At 35.8% G+C, this 11,350-nt stretch overlaps 1 long non-coding RNA gene across 4 annotated transcripts in view; it reads left to right on the top strand.

Annotated features, from left to right (window-relative positions):
• Positions 1–450: 450 nt before the first annotated feature.
• The window catches only part of LOC149122320 (uncharacterized), a 40,402-nt gene continuing 29,502 nt past the window's right edge, over positions 451–11,350 (top strand). For 2 of the 4 annotated variants that reach the window (XR_016220258.1, XR_016220257.1), the window contains exons 1-4: positions 451–589; positions 4,780–4,830; positions 9,296–9,366; positions 9,969–10,012. This is a non-coding gene — a long non-coding RNA (uncharacterized LOC149122320). The remainder of the gene's footprint in view (positions 590–4,779; positions 4,831–9,295; positions 9,367–9,968; positions 10,013–11,350) is intronic. The other 2 variants (XR_016220256.1, XR_016220255.1) reach the window with 2 other exon arrangements.

Below are 11,350 nucleotides of genomic sequence, written 5' to 3' on the forward strand. Positions count from 1 at the left end.
AGATATTCTTTGGTTTCTTCGTTGTGGTTTTTTTCTCGTTATACTGTGACTCTAGATTAAGTGGACTGTCTGCTTTTAATGGATCCTTAGAGGCTTGAGTTGGGTGTGGCCAGAGAGCTCTGTTTGGTTCTTCAGGGTTAGGGTGTGCCAAAGGTGACTCACCCAGATTGTTCTCTCGCTTGCTCTCTCTCTCTCTCTCTCTTTTTTTTTTTTTGACTCAGTTGGGAAGTAATTCCACACAGCTGAGTGGAATTGAGGGTAGCTGATGTATGAAATCTGGCCCCTGTGGGTATTTGTCTGCTTACCCCTGGGACCACACAAAGAGTTTATGCAGCCCTCAGTGTGGTCTCAAATTTCTCTGCAGTCTCTCACCAGGTTGCCCAGGTTACCGAGTTTGTGTACTCGGTGAGTTCTCTCGCCCCCCCCCCCCCTCAGATTTTCACAGTCTCAGTTGATTAGCTCCAGTTTCCTTAGGTGTTAACCTCCTGTTATTTCTCCCCACCAGTCAGGTTTTTCTGCTTGGCTAATGGCGGCACCACTTTACATACGTAAAATGGTGCCTGCTCTTTGTCTTGCTCGGCTTTGTAAGGTGAGTGGAGGGAGAGGCTAATGTCCGTGCCGGTACCCCTTATTTATTCATTTTTTCTCTCCTCCAGTCAGCCTGGTGAACTTTCCCCAGTTGGGCTTCAGGCCTAGTTCCCTGTAGGCTCTTTCTGCCGTTCCCCACCAATGTCTCAGGTTACCAAGGTTTTTGTCTCACCTCCCCTTCCAGTGCTGGCACACAGACTCTGCAGCTCAGCTTCTGTGGCCGGCTTCCATGCAGTGGGCGACCTTGCTCTCCCCATAGGTCCTCTGTGTCACATCCACTAGATCTGGAAGAGTTTCCTCTGCAATTTTTTCCTGATCCTTTTCCTGAGGCTACAGTAACTCCACTTTTATAAACTATCTTTTCCCGGACTATCGGTGCGCGCCCTCACTATTCCGCCATCTTGGCTCCTCAATGTTTCTTTATATAATTTCCTTTTGAAAATAAGTCCAGATACCTATTCTTTCTATCTTCCTGACTAGACTATTTCTGTTATAACTTGACTTGCTTTTTAAGCTCCTCTTTCTCTATTTGCTTAGAATACATGAAATAGGTTATTATGAACTACAGTAACCCCTCCTGCTGTTGAACACTAGGAAACTGCTCCTTCTGTCTGTCGCTATCTTTACATCCTCTACCCTTCCCAGTCTCTCATAATAGCTATTCTGTGTTCACATTATCTCACATTGATTTTACTAAGTTTAAATGTATTTTATCCTTCATATAGGAATGCACTTTAAAAAGATGAAAGCAGGGTTCTTTATGAAGTAGACTAAAAATTGATGGTTGAATCAAAGCCTTGATAACATGTACAATGTATAAATTTGAAAGGTGGCATAGTGGTAGTTAAGAAACTATGAGAAAAAAGATTTCAAGTTGTTAGGATATATTGCAATATTTGGAGCTGAAGTTCTGTAACTGCCCTTGGTAAAAATGTTCAGTAATTGAGCCTAGATATTTATAAGATAAAAAGGAAAGATGAGTGTCATAGGTTCATAATTGATATTCCATTATTAATGATAAAAATGCTGCTGTGAAAAATTATAATATAAACTTAAAATTATTTTTTAAAATCTGTGACTATATGTTCTTGAAAATGAAGACTCAATTACAACATATGTATTGGACATTAGATGTCCTGTTCAAATATTGTGAAACAACTTGTAAAATTAAAAAAAAAAACTCTACATATAAAATATAATAACTCGGCTGGCACTGTGGCTCACTTGGTTAATCTCTGCCTGTGGTGCTGGCATCCCATATGGGTGCCGGGTTCTAGTCCTAGTTGCTCCTCTTCCAGTCCAGCTCTCAGCTGTGGCCCGGGAAGGCAGTGGAGGATGGCCCAAGTGCTTGGGAGCCTGCACCTGCGTGGGAGACCAGGAGGAAGTACTTGGCTCCTGGCTTCGGATCGGTGCAGTGCCAGCTGTAGCGGCCATTTGGGGATTGAACCAATGAAAGGAAGACCTTTCTCATTGTCTAACTCTATCTGTCAAATAAATAAATATATATATATATATAATAACTCAAGAAACTATTATGTATGTGATATCTAATTATTGAACCAAGACTCTCATTCATTAATGATACATGTATGTATACATACATGTAAATAAATCTCCCACAAAAAAGTCAACAAATTCTGTGTTATAAGGTAGATATTATAATTTGTTTCTTCTTTTTCAGCAAATATTATCATGACTCTTTCATATATACATAAACTTTAAAATTACCCCTTCCTAAGGGTGGGTACTGGAACACAGCAGGTTAATCTACCACTTAGAATGCCTGCATTTCATATGGGAATGCTGATTGGAGTCCCTACTACCAGGTTTCCAAACCAGCTCTGTACTACTTTGCCTGCTAAGGCAACATATGATAACCAAAGTACATGGGTCCCCTTCACCCATGTGAAAATTTTGATGGAGTTTCTGGCTCCTGGTTTTGGCCTGGCCAAGTCCTACCTGCTATGGCTGTTTAGGGTGTGAACCAGCAGAAGGAAGAATCTCTCTCTCGCTTGCTCTCTCTCTCGTTACTTAGCCTTTCAAATAAGTATATCTCTTAACAATTACTACCATTCAAGTGCATCTGTTTATTTATTTGTGATTTTTGGTTTGCCTACTGTCCTTATTTTTATTCCTCTATCTTTGCATTTTGCAAGACCATGCTCTTTTGAGGTGTCTTTTCATCAATGTTCTTTACTGCAATACACTTTTTAATCTGCTAAATGACTTTTGTATTTCATCATGGAGAAACCTTGAGTAGTAAATCATTGTGCCTTAATTTTACTGGTCAAATCTCATCACATAAATACTTTAGTACCTTTCAAAACTATTAGCATATAGTTGAATGTTACATTTTACATCTTCATCAATTCTTTTCCACATTTGTTCATTAAGTCAGATAAAATATTTTGTTGATCATTAGAATTACATTTTCTACATTGTTTCAGGCACAAATCAATTCTTTTGTGAGATTGGAGGGATAATAGAGACGTGCTTGAAATTTAACAACCAGTTATCCTTGTTTAATATTAAGTTGGCTTTAAAATTTCTTCATTTGTTCTATGAAAATCCTGTAGAAGGATAATTGGCTTATGTTTGGATCATAACAGGGTATGCATTTATTTTTATTTTTACCTTCCTTTAATGTGGTAATCTGGAAGAATTCCTTATCCATTTTTTTTACATTTAATGTTAAAATGAATCAATATTTTCGCATTTTAATATTGTGTCTAATATTTTAAACTATTTTCCAATAATGTTCTATAGGTGATATTGTATATTTCATTTAACATTGCACTAAGAGACATGTAAAGTCTGATCATCTTATTTATTTGAAGTTATAGTTTATCACTGGGCTCAATTATTAGTCTGATCTATATTTATCAATTCCTCTCTAAGTTTTCATCTCTTCATTTTAGAGATATTCATGATCATTACTAAATGTAGTATTTCATTTGAGTGTGTAAAATGCTGACAATACTATTTTTATCATGTTGTATTTACTAGATGGAATTGTAGAGACAGAAACTTTTCCTCTTTACCTATTTGGTTACCCTGAAATACACATCTTAAAATAAGAGTAAGCAGCTTTCTTTATAGTCTCTCAGAAAATTAGGCTGGTACTAGAAACCTCCTGAAGTAAACCAAGAGATTTTGCTGTTGTTAGTTAGTTTTTAGTTTTAGTTTGAGTGTGTTTATAAGCTCCTAGAATATATACATATTTGATATGATTAAATATTTTCCAGACTTTTCTTTTATTCTTGGGTTTTTCATTTTTACCCAGAAGGGGTCCACTTCACGTTTTTCTAATTTTCCCATTTATTCTTACATCCCTTTTTAAAAGGTTTTTCTTCCACAAGTCTCTAAAGTGCATGCATTTTTCAATGACACTGTCTGAAATCCCATTTGTATTAACAACCTGTCCCCGGCTGATTTAATCAAACCCTGTACCTATATTATCATCTATAATGATATTGACTATGTATCTCTAATTATATCCATAACCTAGAACTTTACACATCAGTATTTACAGGAAATTTTGATTAATTAGACAGAAATTTTTGTGATTTTCTTGAAAGCTCCATTTTTTCTCTGTTCTAGCTCCCTGAAAAGCACTCTAAATGAGACATCTGCAATCCGAAAGCTGTTTCTGATTTTCCATCTTCTGGTGCTCTATTTGATAATCACCATGTGCTGCACATCTCATTCTCAATTGTTTACACTATTTGAATTCCTCTGTCTCATTCATGCTACTCTCTCTGCATACTGTTTTATTCTCTGGATTTTGATTCCAATCATATATCCAATGTATCTTCACTCCAAATTTCCTTTCCTCAATCCTTTAACAAAAGATTTCATTTTTCTCTGTGGTTTGTACCCTTCATTATGCTTCTTAACACAAATTAGTCTTTGTTTCTGTTTTGTTGCCACTGCTTTAGTGACTGATATTTGTCACATTCATGCTCACCAGAATTCTATACCTTGGACTTTGAATAGTGCCGGTACTTATAAATACTTGTAAAGTATTAGTTGAGCAAATAACTATATACCTCCATTGGTTTTTTCACCATAGATTATTCATTTAATTGGATGTGAATTCTGTACAAAATTAGGAAATCACTATTTGTCACAGTTTGAGTTGCCCTAACAGAATGCTATAAACTAAGTGGTTTAAACCTTTATGTCTTCCAGTTTTGGAAGCTGTGAAGTCCAAGATTATGGAGCCAACAGATCCAGTGTCTGGTGAGAACTCTTTTTGTGGTCTGAAGATAGCTTTCTTCTCATTCTGTGTTCGCATGGCCCAGAAAAAAATGTTATCTTTCTCATGTCTCTGATTAAGGCACTACTTCCGTTGGTGAGGGCTTTTTTCTCATGAGGTAATCATCTCCCTAAAAAGCCCTACTTTCTAAGACAATCACATTGGGGCTTAGTGTTTCAACACATGCAGGGCACACATAATACACTATTTTATTAATATATTACATGCTTTTATGTATTTTTAATATCCACAATTAATCAAGACAGGAATCATTTAATTTTTACAGGCTTTATTGCCCTGTTCCTTTTATTCCAGGTTTATTTTGCTCTCCAGTTACTGCAGGTGACTGTTATGTGTTAATATCACTTTAAAACATTCCCTTTCTCAGATATGTCATATATAATTTATGCTCTAAATGAATATGTTTTTACTAATCAGTCTTACATAAATGTTGCCCAAATAATACCATTAGATATTCTACATTAAAGTTCTTGACTCAGAGTAATAAAAGCCACAGCATTATCATGCAACATAAATGCTGAACATAGGGATTGATTAAAAAGAACCAACAAAATACAAGATGATTTAATAATTTTTCCCTATTCCATCTTGTATTTCTGAAAATAATTCAGAGTGGGAGTAGATAATCTATATATGTTTCTCCTTAGATATATCACACCAGAAAGCATATTGACGTGCTAAACTATGGTTAAGGCGTTTACTGGAGATTATTTGGGCCATTTCAAGAATCCTCACAGATATTTCACCATGTTGCTGTTGTTCATTTGTTTTATTTTCTTCCCCTTTAAGAAGTAAGCCTTATTTGAAGATAATTTGAAGAATAGCTTAGTCTCACCAGATCTTCCATTTTTGCTGTGTAGAATACAATGAGGCCTAAAAACTATTCCTTAAATTGTCCTGAGGTGAGAACAAAAGGAAAAACAAGAAAAATAAAGCTATACCTTGTTCCTCATTTTAACCATAGTTTTTCTTAGTTATGACCTCAAGCTTGAAAGCTTGCAAATTTAAATGTGCACCAAAAAGTAAATTCTATATATATTGAGAAACTTGGTATCTATCATTCTTCATTCAGTAATTCAAACCAAGCCAGAAGCCATTTTAGAAAGGAAATTGCATTTGAAAATTCTGTATTATTTGCTCTGTCTGTGTGTGCATAGATGCAGTTCTGATTGAATGAGACTTACTTTAAAAGTAGAATTTACAGTATTGCTTTTTAAACCATTAGTTGTGTTCCAGTGTTTTACAGGTAATGAAAAATTTGGGAATGGCAAATAGAGATATAAATACTATAAATTATTATTGTTTAAACTAAAGATATAGTACTAAATATACTGTTTTAAAAATGGATTATTTGTATGTATTTATTTGGCAGAGTGACAGAAAGTGCTAGAGAGAGACAGAGACAGAGAGAGATACCATCTGTTGGTTTACCACCAAATGGTTGTAATGCCAATGGCTGGGCTGGGCCAGGCTGAAGCCAGAAGCCTGGAACTGCATCTTGTTCTCCTATGTGGATTCGAGGCACATTAGCAGGGAACTGGAACAGAAGCAGAGCAGCTAGGACTCTAGTTGGCATTCTGATATGGGATTCTGGCATTGCGATGGAAGTTTAATCTGTTGCGCCATGGCTCTGGCCTCTCAAATATATTCTTAAATTCTGTCTTTAAAATAAAAACAAAAACAAAAACAAAACTGTTATGTGCTCTCATCATTCCATTTCAACATTTGTATGGTTGTTAGGAAGAACAAAACATACTTGAATTTTCCATATATAAATTGAGTGAATGGGTAGTATGGAATTACATGCTTATTTTTATTAGAGTTTCAATTCTAGCTCATTTCATAATCTATTAAGTATCTTGAAAAATGTTTTAAATGTACATATAAAGTTACACTATTTTTTATACATATCCTTGAGTTTAAAATAAAGACATTTGTATTAAATCACAATGTACAGCACATTAAGGACAGAGATCCTACATGAGGAGTAAGTGCACAGTGACTTGTGATTTAATGCTATAACTAGTACTCAAACAGTATTTTTCACTTTGTGTTTCTATGTGGGTGCAAACTGTTGAAATCTTTACTTAATATATGCTAAACTGGTCTTCTATATATAAAGAGAATTGAAAATGAATCTTGATGTGAATGGAAGGGGGGAGGGAGAGGGAAAAGGGAGGGTTGCGGGTAGGAGGGAAGTTATGGTGGGGGGGGAAGCCATTGTAATTCAAAAGCTGTACTTTGGAAATTTATATTCATTAAATAAAAGTTAAAAAAATGAAAAAAAAAGAAACTCAGGAGCGATGTAGACAGCAGTGCAGACAAATTTGGGAAAAATATAACTGTTTTAGGCTCCTGTGTGGCTAAGGACCATAGTTACAATCCAGGAAGGAATGAAAAGCAACAAGAGAGAAGCAGTGGCCAGTGGCGCGGAAGCCCCCTTCTTTGAGCTGATTAGCACTGAGATGAGGTTCCTCTGATGGGCCAGTTGGACACTTTGTGACGCCTACTGAAGAGTTTCTCCTGAGAAATGAAAGGGGTCAGATGCCTGCTCTCACAAGCCCTGCACGGCTCACACACAGGCATGTGACTCTGCCTGAACTTGGGACCTCGTCAGTGCCAGTCTGATTCCTCTGCCCGGGACTGCCCTGACTGACAGTTTACAAATCCTTCAGAACATTGTGGTGACAACAAAAATAGCCCGAGCTCAGGGAGCACAGTGGCAGCGGCATTGAATTCCAACAACTCAGCAGGCCGTGTCCAGGGGCCTGGCAAGAGGACCGACTTTCTGACCAGCCTGAGCACATGATGTGTTGTTGGCTGTGGGCTTGGCTGCCTGGCTTCCCTGACATCCTACTATTTTATTTTATTTTATTTTATTTTTATTTTATTTTATTTCAGCCAAGCTCTGCAGCTTTCCTGGTGCTTTTGGATGGTACTACATATCCTTCCAACAAGATGTGATTTTTTTTCTTTGAGACAAATAGCCTTTGCTTAATTAGATTGGTGATACTCGTGATGACTCTAATCCTCATTTATAAGCATGATGAATTTACAAAGGTATTCCAATGTATTCTCTAGTCTAAATTAGTCCAATAGTTTTATATAGAATTAACAGGTGAAAATTGCATTTGAAACTACAGAGCATTTTTGTAGTAATAGATCAGCTATTAAGAGCAAAGAAAGTGTATCCACTTTAAATAATTTGGAAAATTTCTATTGCAGAAGGTTTTGGAATGAGACCTTAAGATATTACTGCTAATAAAAGTTCCTTACTTGTTGCAAGGAAAAAAAAATAAAAAAATAAAATAAAATAAAATAAAATAAAGACATTTGTAAAATAAAGACAGCTTTAAAGAAATCACTTGAGCTTATTAAAACATAAGAATATTTTTGGGCCAGCATTGAGGAGTAGCTGGTAAAGCTGCCACCTGAGTTGCCAGCATCCCACATGGAACACCAATTTGTTTTCTGTATGTTCCACTTCTGTTCGAGCTCCACGCTAATGGCTTGGGAAAAAAAAAAAAAAAAAAAAAAAAACAGAAGATGTCCCAATTGTTTGGGCCCCTGCCACCCATGTGGGAGACCCAGATGAAGCTCCTGGTTTCTGCATGGCCCAGCGCTGACCATTACAGCCATCTGATAATGACCAGTGGATGGAAGAGCTCCTTCTCCTTCTCTTTCTCTTTCTCTTTCTCTTTCTCTTTCTCTTTCTCTTTCTCTTTCTCTTTCTCTTTCTCTTTCTCTTTCTCTTTCTCTTTCTCTTTCTCTCTCTCTCTCTCTCTCTCTCTCTCTCTCTCTCTCTCTCTCTTTCTCTTTCTCTTTCTCTCTTTCTTTCCCTCTCTCTCTCTCCCCCCTCTCTCCCTCTCCCTCTTTCTCTCCCTCTCATTCTCAATCTGTAACTCTGACTCTTTTTTTAAAGATTTATTTATTTATTTGAAAGGCAGAGTTACAGAGAGAGGTCCTCCATCCGCTGGTTCACTCCCCAGATGATTGCAAGGGCCGGAGCTGCACCAATGTGAACCCAGGAGCCAGGAGATTCCTCCAGGTCTCCCATGTGGGCACGGGGGTGAAAGGACCTGGGGCCATCCTCCACTGCTTTCCCAGGCCACAGCAGAGAGCTGGATTGGAAGTGGAGCAGCTGGGACTAGAACCGGCACCCATATGGGATGCCAGCACTTCAGTCAGGGTTTTAACCCGCTGAGCCACAACGCCGGCCCCTAAATATTTTTAAATAAAAATAAATATAATTATCTCACTAACACTTCAGTTGAAATGATTATTTAAGTAGTATTTTACTAATAATTTGAATCCATAATATTTTAAATTTTATTGAAATCATAAATTTAAATCATTTTAATGTCTGATTTGTTTTTTGTAGATGAATACAATTTATTTTTATAACTTTATTTTCATTTTCTTTGAAAGTCAGATACAGCCAGAGCTGAGTCAGTCCACAGCCAGGATCCAAGAACTTCATCCAGTCTCCCACGTTGCTGGTGAGTATCCACCTGCTTGAGACGTCAGCCAGTGCCTCTTGTGGTGTGCATTAGCAGGAAACTAGAATTGGGAATTCAGGCAGAACGCAAACTCATGCACTCCAGTATGACCTGTGAATGTTCCAAGTGGTGGTTTTTAACCAAGGAATCAACCCACATCTTCAAATTAATAAAAATCTATAGGTTATGTTGTGAATTTATAGAATCATTCCCATCATTACAGCAATCCTAGTTCAGAATCTTTCCGTAAGAGCCAAAAGTCCTATCATCAATGTTTGCAGTCGCTCCCTGTTCTAGGAAACTACTGATCTGTTCTGACTCTAAAAATGTGGTATTTCTTGAATTTAATATGGATCAAATCATGTAATATGGGTATTTTGCATTATTTTCATTTAGCATAGCGTTTTTGATGTTTTTCAATATTTTAGCAAAGATGCATTTTTTCTTCTAATTCTGAGTGATGTTACTCTAGGGATATTACTGTGTTTTGTTTCTTAATTCACAAGTTGAATGAAATATGGATTGTTTCTAGTTTGGGATATTATGAATAATACTGTTATAAATATTTGCTTACATGATTTTTGCTTTCAAATGTGTTTTAGTTTCTCTCGGATCAATCTCTAAGAGTGAAATTCTTGATTATATGGTAAGTTTATGTTGAAATTTTCAAGAAACACTAGGATATTTCCAGCTGGATGTATCATTCTTCCTACTCTCCAACAATATTTCATGAAGATATAAAGATATAAAGAACATGCTCAAATTTTGCTACTGCGTATGCAAAAAAAAGGAGTTTATTTTATCTTCCCATTTGAGGAAAAATTATTATTCTTGATTGGAAGTTTTTTTTGAATATGCCATACATTGTATTACTCTGACTCTATTTGTTGCTGTTTTCAATGAAATGTCAGCTGTAACATTGACAGTCCCTGCCCTCAACCTTCCAAGTATGTACAGTTGTTCTTCTATTGCTGCTTTCAACACTTTGTCTTTGGAACTCAACCATTTGACTCCGATGGCTATAGTTATCAATTTCCTTGTATATTTTTTGCTTGATGTTTCTGATTTTCCTGGATATACAAATTAATGTTTTACATCAACGTTAGAGGGTTTTTGATGAATACATCTTGTAAGTTTTCTTACCCCTTCTCCTCTCTTTCACCTATCCCTGTCTTTGTGTATTTGTAGCCATGATGGATAGGTGCTCATAGGTCTATGAGACTTTGTTATTTATTTGTCTGTGATTTTTTGTTGATTCTTCAAATTAGATATTTTATGTATACTCAAATTAAAAGATATTTATCTCATTACCTTGAATCCCCTGATTCATCTGTCTAGTAAACCTTTAATTTTTAAAATTTTCGAACTACATATTTTCCATTTAGATATTTCCCTAATCTGTATTCCTGATGAGAATCTATTTATGTAATCACAGTTTATTTACTTAAACATGGTTTCTTTTGTTTATTTAACATATTTATAATAGATTCTTTATAGTCTTGTCTACTTGTACACTAGATATAATACTTTCTTTAGTTTATCACTATGTTGGCATGAGATTTTATTTTATTAAATCATCTTTCTTCTTTCAATGTTTCTTTATAGAAACATTGTAATTAGATATTTTATCCTGAGTGTTTATTGGTCATCATATTAAAGACTGCAAGTGGACACCACAATTAAAAAGTTATTTTTAAAACAAGATAGAACCAATTTTCCCTAGCAATATAAACCGTAAAGAAATAAACAATAATGAAATGCTTCTAAAACATGCAATGAATTGACCTAGAAAGAAAATGTTTCTGCAAAGTAAAGTTTAATTCAATAAAGTAGCTATTGAAAACACTGTAAATATTTGTGATTCTCATATTCAAGTACATTTTTAAATGTTTTGCTTTCATAATGTGTCCATGAGGTGCTGCATGGGAACTACTGCTTGCTGAAATTTCAAACTTGATCTCAGCTTATATGCTTTTATTCAATA

This window comes from Oryctolagus cuniculus, chromosome 14, assembly GCF_051225735.1.
Source record: "Oryctolagus cuniculus isolate XC-2025 breed Fujian yellow rabbit chromosome 14, ASM5122573v1, whole genome shotgun sequence".
In the NCBI taxonomy this organism is placed as follows: domain Eukaryota; kingdom Metazoa; phylum Chordata; class Mammalia; order Lagomorpha; family Leporidae; genus Oryctolagus; species Oryctolagus cuniculus.